This window comes from Pinus tabuliformis, chromosome 4_2 (assembly GCF_031772625.1).
Source record: "Pinus tabuliformis cultivar Carrire ecotype Pingquan chromosome 4_2, CPIR1, whole genome shotgun sequence".
Classification (NCBI taxonomy): Eukaryota; Viridiplantae; Streptophyta; class Pinopsida; order Pinales; family Pinaceae; genus Pinus; species Pinus tabuliformis.
Window position 1 is genome coordinate 697,296,057 of NC_142304.1, and position 6,567 is coordinate 697,302,623.

Here is a 6,567-nt window from a genome sequence, read left to right on the forward strand (position 1 = left end):
GATGCCCAGTGATAGGTTTGTACTGTTGACCAGAAGATCTAATCAGGAGAATCAGTCAAGAAACCATCTTCTTGATTGGTTGCATTGGCATTTTGATATAGTTTGAGGATATATTGTCTTGTGAGAAACACAGGTGGTTGTCATCATGATTTCAAATCTTGATGGACTGCTGCCCTTCAAAAAGCTTTGTAAAGTCTTGTTTTAAGTCAGTCATGAGTCATTTGTGATTGGTCTATTAAGTGAGTTTTTTCAAGTTATTTCAGTTTTCCATCGAGTCGGTTTGAATCAAGTTTCAGTCAATAAATGAGTCAAAGTCTTGTATTGTTTGTCAAATAATGACTCCATTGCCCAATGGATGAAGGCACTGTCTGCTCTCCCAAAGATCTGTTGTTCTTGGCACCCCCAAGGAGCTACCATCCCCATTGGAGCCAATGTTAGTGTCAGTCTTTCCATCCTTCCTCCAGTGATCAAATATTCTCTTACAAAGTGGTCTCAGAGTGTCAAGGTCAAATTTTGTCATTTCAGTGAGTCTTCAAGCAAAATTTGGTCACTAGGCATTAGGTCTAGGGTTTGCTTTCACTACTTCTAAAGTTGTCCAAATGTCGGTCCATGTCATCATTCAGCTGATCCTATCATCATTCATAGGGTTGTCATTATCATGTCAGTGTCTAATGAGTCATTTTACACCTTGTTGATGCTTTAGTTGCGCCTAGGTAAGGTCATTTCCCTCTCCTAGGGTTTTGAAGGCAATTTCTCTTGGACGGTCAAATCATCGGCAAAACTTATATCCTGATGTTCATACACCTTCCCCTATCATTAAAGTACCTTATCAAACACTTCCCATCACTGAGATCCCCCAAATTCCTCATTTTTTCACAAACCCTAGTTTCTTGCTACAACCTGGCAATTTTCTAGGTTGGGCCTGTGTTTTGCCCTTTTGAACCCCTTACCCTCACTCAATCTCTGATATTCCACTCTTCCCTACTTCCTAACATCCCTCCTTACTCCCCAAAATTTCCTCAAGAATTTAGAAGCCTCCTATCCCCTTCATTTCGCTTCATTTCGACAAAGTTCCTTGTTTCACACATCGGGATAAGGTTCACTTAAAAGATGTTTCAGAGCAATAAAAGATGTATTTTGAAAAACGGAGGGAGGTTTTTGTCAAAAACATGCCAAATAATAAAAACCTCGTTCACTTTTTACACAAGTGTCATGGTTTTAGAGAAATGTCAAAAATATCGTTGCCTCAGGAGAATTGAATGCACCTCTGAAGTGACCTTGGGAAAATCAAGTTTTCTCCTAGCTTGGTTGGCCAAATGATTTTCTTGATGAGTCAAATGATAACTAGATACAAAGATATTTCCAATGAGCTATCATGAGCTCAATTTGGAGTTGAGGAAGGCATTCAAAACTTGACTGCAATAGCACTCTGCCTTGAGGCAGCCTCATTTGGCACATTTTGACCAGTCTTGGGAGATTTGATTTTTGATAGGGAAAATGAACTCCAAATTGAAAAATTCCAGTTTTTTTAGAAATTAGATTCAAATACCTTTCCAACGAGCTATCCTGCGCCCAATTTGGACACTGGGAAGGCCTCCAAAAAGCATCTGAAAGTCGCGCTACGCATAGGGCTCAGGCGCGCTACGCATCAAGGTTTTTGCTCAATGCGTAGCGCACCGCGCGCTACCCTTAAGTTGGGGAGGTCCATTTCACAAAAAATCAGCATTTTTGGATTTTTCATGAAAAAATACACTTGCTTAGCCACTGCCAAGAAGTTTCATGGAGATTTGAGCCCCCAAAAGGTCAAAAAACAAGCAAAAAATGACCTTCTGCCGCTTTTTGGACACACAGGAAGAAGTCTTGGGAGATTGCAATTTTGGAGGGAAAATGGCCACCAAATTGAGAAATTCCACTTGGGATGGAGAGTAGACATCTAGACCTTTCCAACAAGCCCACTTGTGCCTCATTTGGATGCCGGGAAGTGCCTCAAAAGTGGCCTGAAAGGCGCGCTACGCGTTGTGAAAATTTGCCAGTTTTGCATCTTCAGCTCAGGAAAACGCAACATTTGACTAGTTTTGACTTTTTGGTGGGATTTTTCATCCTCCTTGATGTAAGTGATGTAATTTCATGTTGACATGACACTTATTTACCTATTCTAGAAGATTCATTCATAAAATGGCTAAAATTTAATGAATGAATTGGTTTCCTAGCTTATAGAGGCAAGTTGTTTTGACTGCCTAGATTGTAGTGCTTTGTTTAGAATTGGTTGAAACAGCTCCTAGGATGATGAGCTCGACCCCTAGAGGCTAGGGAATCGGTTGACATGGTCTATATTATGTATTTTCTAAATCATTTTCATGGTTGGAGAGGTTGGACTCTTGAGGGATAAGCTCAGACTGTTTTACACTTTGTATCTCTGCAATTTTGGCAAAGGAAAGACCAGGGTTTTGCAGCACTATTTAGGATTCTTGTGGTGATTTGTGTTGATGGTGTGTTTCTCTCATGTACTTGTAAGTTTGTTATGTGTATCATTTTCCTACTCTTCTCTTCTGCAAATTAAGTAAATGAAGTGTTAAGGTAGAATTCATGGTTTCTATGCTCTGCCTTTAAGTTTGCTTAATATCTATGTTTTCATCTGTTTAAGGAGAACTCTCGATGGTTTCTTGCTCTCCTTGACTCCTCACCGGTCATATCTATCCATTCACTTATTTCAAAGGCATCAAGACAATCTCCTACCTTGCCCCAAAAAGACCTCTGCAAAAACTGTGTCTCATCCCCGCACCCAAAATTGCCTTGCTCAGTTTTCCAACAAAACCCTAAAAATTTAAAATCAAACTTTCCTATCGGTTTACTAGCCTAAAATCAGTGTTCTTTATTGGTCATCTCAGCTCTTCGAAAACCTTTTGTCGAGATAGACCCGGAGAGAGCCCTCTCCTGTCCCCGTAGGGCTAGCTACGAGGCTAAGTGGTTTGATGTTGCCTTGGATTTTGCCTTTTTCAGCCTGAGGCCAAATTCAAGCGCTAACAAATGGGAAAAGAATTGTAAAAACACCCCTAAACAAAACTATTTTTTTGTTCACATGCAACCAAAAGAAAAGACAATATCATCTTCCATATTTGGCTTTTGAAGGATATGTCCTAGTCTTCTATGGCCCTGTTTATATTACAATATCCTCCTTGCCACCAAAAGCTCAAGTTGTACACATTGATCTTGTTGACTTGCGTTGTCAACTTACAATAATTGTTAACATAAGTGACAAGCTAAAATCTCAATTCTTGTCCTACTTCTTTATTGGTTGCAATGTTTACATAACAGGATTCAATGTCATTAAAAAGGAAATATCAAAGAGGATATGCTAGTCACTGAATTTCATTGACTTCAACCTCTGTCATTGCTACAATACCAATGGTGTGTATTGAATGTAGACTTACTCTAGATAGTACAATTGATGCACAATTGGAGAAGATATAGATTATTTAGTTGGTAGTTTTGTGGCAGTTGTTACACAACGCCGACAAAACAATTATCAATTTGAAATATATGTGAAATATGGTGAAACAAGCAATGACAATACCATGATCCCCTCTACAATACTCGGATCTTGTTTTGGTTTGTCTATTGCTATTGATGTTTTTTAATCAATCTATTTGTATTTCTTTTAAAATAAAGCATGCTTGCAAATTTTTATTTATTTATTTATTTTATTTTTTACTTTATTATTATTATTATTATTATTATTATTATTATATATTCCAGTTTTGATATGCAGTCATTTTGAACTCGAACAAATCAACCTTAATGGGTCCTCACAATGTATATTTTCATTTATTAAAATGTGAAGTTTTTTTCTCCTCCAAAAAAAAATCCATGCTTACATGGTTTCATATATATATATATATATATATATAGATATATATATATATATATATATATATTCCAATTTTGATATGCAGTCATTTTGAACTCGAACAAATCAACCTTAATGGGTCCTCACAATGTATATTTTCATTTATTAAAATGTGAAGTTTTTTTCTCCTCCAAAAAAAAAATCCATGCTTACATGGTTTCTTGGTTGCAAATATTTGCATTTTTCCTTCAATTTTTAGTCCATTCTCTCTTTTTTTTGCAAGTCGACAACTTTCATTAATTCAGAAATCAATTACATCGTGGCTGGTGCTTTTCACAAAAAACTGAAGCCTCAATCCAATTGGATTTCTTGGCCAATATATATAGGAAAAAAGTTTGAGATAATAGAAAACAAAAGACTAGAAGACCACATATCAATGGCCCAAGCAGCCCAAAATTGTTGAGAGAACAAAAAATTGACCTGTGCTTTTCATCATTCCTAATTGTTGATAGGAGTAAGAGATGCATTTCCACCGTCACGCTGACAGTGGAAGATCTCATGTACATGTGATTCAATATGCACCATACATCCCTCGAAGTTGTCCAGTCTATCCTGGAGCCTCTTCTTTCTTCTTCTAAGGGAGTCCTAACGATCCATGATATGCCACTGGTTGCACTGCAAGCCATTGAGGAAACTTATTGCCTCGTTTCTATCATCATGTCATTGTTGATCAATTGTTGCTTATATTGCTCAAAGATGTGCTTCCAGGGAGTCAAATGAAGGTGGGAGATCCACACATCTAGGGGAGGCACCTGGAAGCTGATCTACATTACCTTCATTGACATCCTGAGCAGTAAGAGAACAAATTCCCTATGCCCGTGGCCTTCTCCCACGACGTGGCCTTCCCCGATGTCGGAGCATTGCAACCCACAAGCTCCCCTTTTTCCCCGAAAAATTGTCAGACACTGCCGACCTGAACAACTAATGCAGCCTGACCAAACCCCCCTAACCAGGCTATGAAGGGTCCTTCATCCATACTATGTGACATTGGTGACCTATGAAATAGAGAATTGAGATAGTACAGACCTTCCAAGCACCTACAAGAGTTAAATTATTTGCCCCACTACAAGACAAGATTCTACCACCATATTCAATAGACTATTGTGACGGGAGACTAGTGGAACCACAAAGCATCCATAACAATGACACCAAGATGCCTTCCACGCATAGGCTCCCTTCTCTACCACCCATAGAAGACCAAACAATAGGGAGAACCAAAAAGCTTCCTGCTACGAGAAGAGTATTGATAGATGCGAAGAACGAGTAAAGAGACCAACTAAAACCATCAATCCACAATAGAAAGAGAGTGAAAACCCAGAGTCTCCCTCCACCGAAGAGGAACCCAAGGCAATGCCTATTAATATTCCCACCTCCCCTGAAGAAATAAAGAGGTCGAAATTCAGAACTATGGAGCGACTAGAGAGGGGAAATTACCTATAGAAGGACCCAATTTCCTATAAAATGGTCGAAATGCCTTGATGCTCCACCTCCAATTCTTTTTTCTCCATAATTATCATCCAAGAGACCGGTTGTAGTGACACTTCCTCCCTATTCAATCTAGGCCATGGACCAGGGTCCCGTGTAAATGGTCAGGCTACAACATTGTATTCTTGGTTTGCGTAAATCGACTAATGTGTTATCGGATGGATTCTTTGTCTATCACAAAGTTGAAAGGGTGCACAACGTCAAGACCATGATAATCCCACATTGCTTGTACCACCAACGTTCTCAATGTTCATCTCCCTTATGCACAAGGCATACCATGCAGACACAACTCTAAGCAATATACTCTGTATGACCTCAAGAATGTTCTAGTGCGGAACCTTAAGTCCTGCCCGCTCACCATGTCTCATCATCCTGATACTCTCGTGGAGTTGGCATTAAATCCCATATCTACCCCCTTATTTTCCTCGTTATCCACCCCCAATGGAGACATTTGCGCTTTCTTTTAAAATAAATTGTGCTTATATGTTTTCTTGGTTGTAACTGTTTGCGTTTTTTCCTTCAAGTTTTATCAGATACGCGTGAGTGAGCAATACAAACAAGAATACTCTAAATTGCAAGAAGATATTGCAAGGGGAAAAAATCATGATTCTTTTCAAAAACATGGTTATAATTAGCCCAAAAGGGTTACATAGCACATGTACATGTTTATCTAGTTTCTTCAAACTACTTAATGATGATTCAAAATCTCATCTGCAAACTCTTGCAAGAACAAATGTTCAGGCAAGTTTTCAATATCATCTTAAATGTTGATCAACTTTCTTTTTTTCCTTTAGTAGTTGTTTCATCCTTTCTCCTTTTTTTCAACCATATATTTAATAAGGTTATATGGGTATCAATAAACAAACTACTCTATTGGAGTACTTTAGACAATTTATGTGTTTTTCTACCCATTCAAGCCATTTTGCATTGAGTGTAAACAAATTATCATGACAATGGAGTGCCCAATAGATAACATGCTTTATTGCACAAGGTGTGGTCAAAAAATATTGTTTTGATATTGACAGAATTTATAGTGTACAATCAAGAACACTGATGACAAACTGAATTGCACTCTTCCAAAGGATTTGCTTAAACAATTCTTTCCAAAACTTCTCCAAATATCCTTTGCACAATACAAGCAAAACATCTCAAAGATTGTTTTCTCGTTGCAGGGG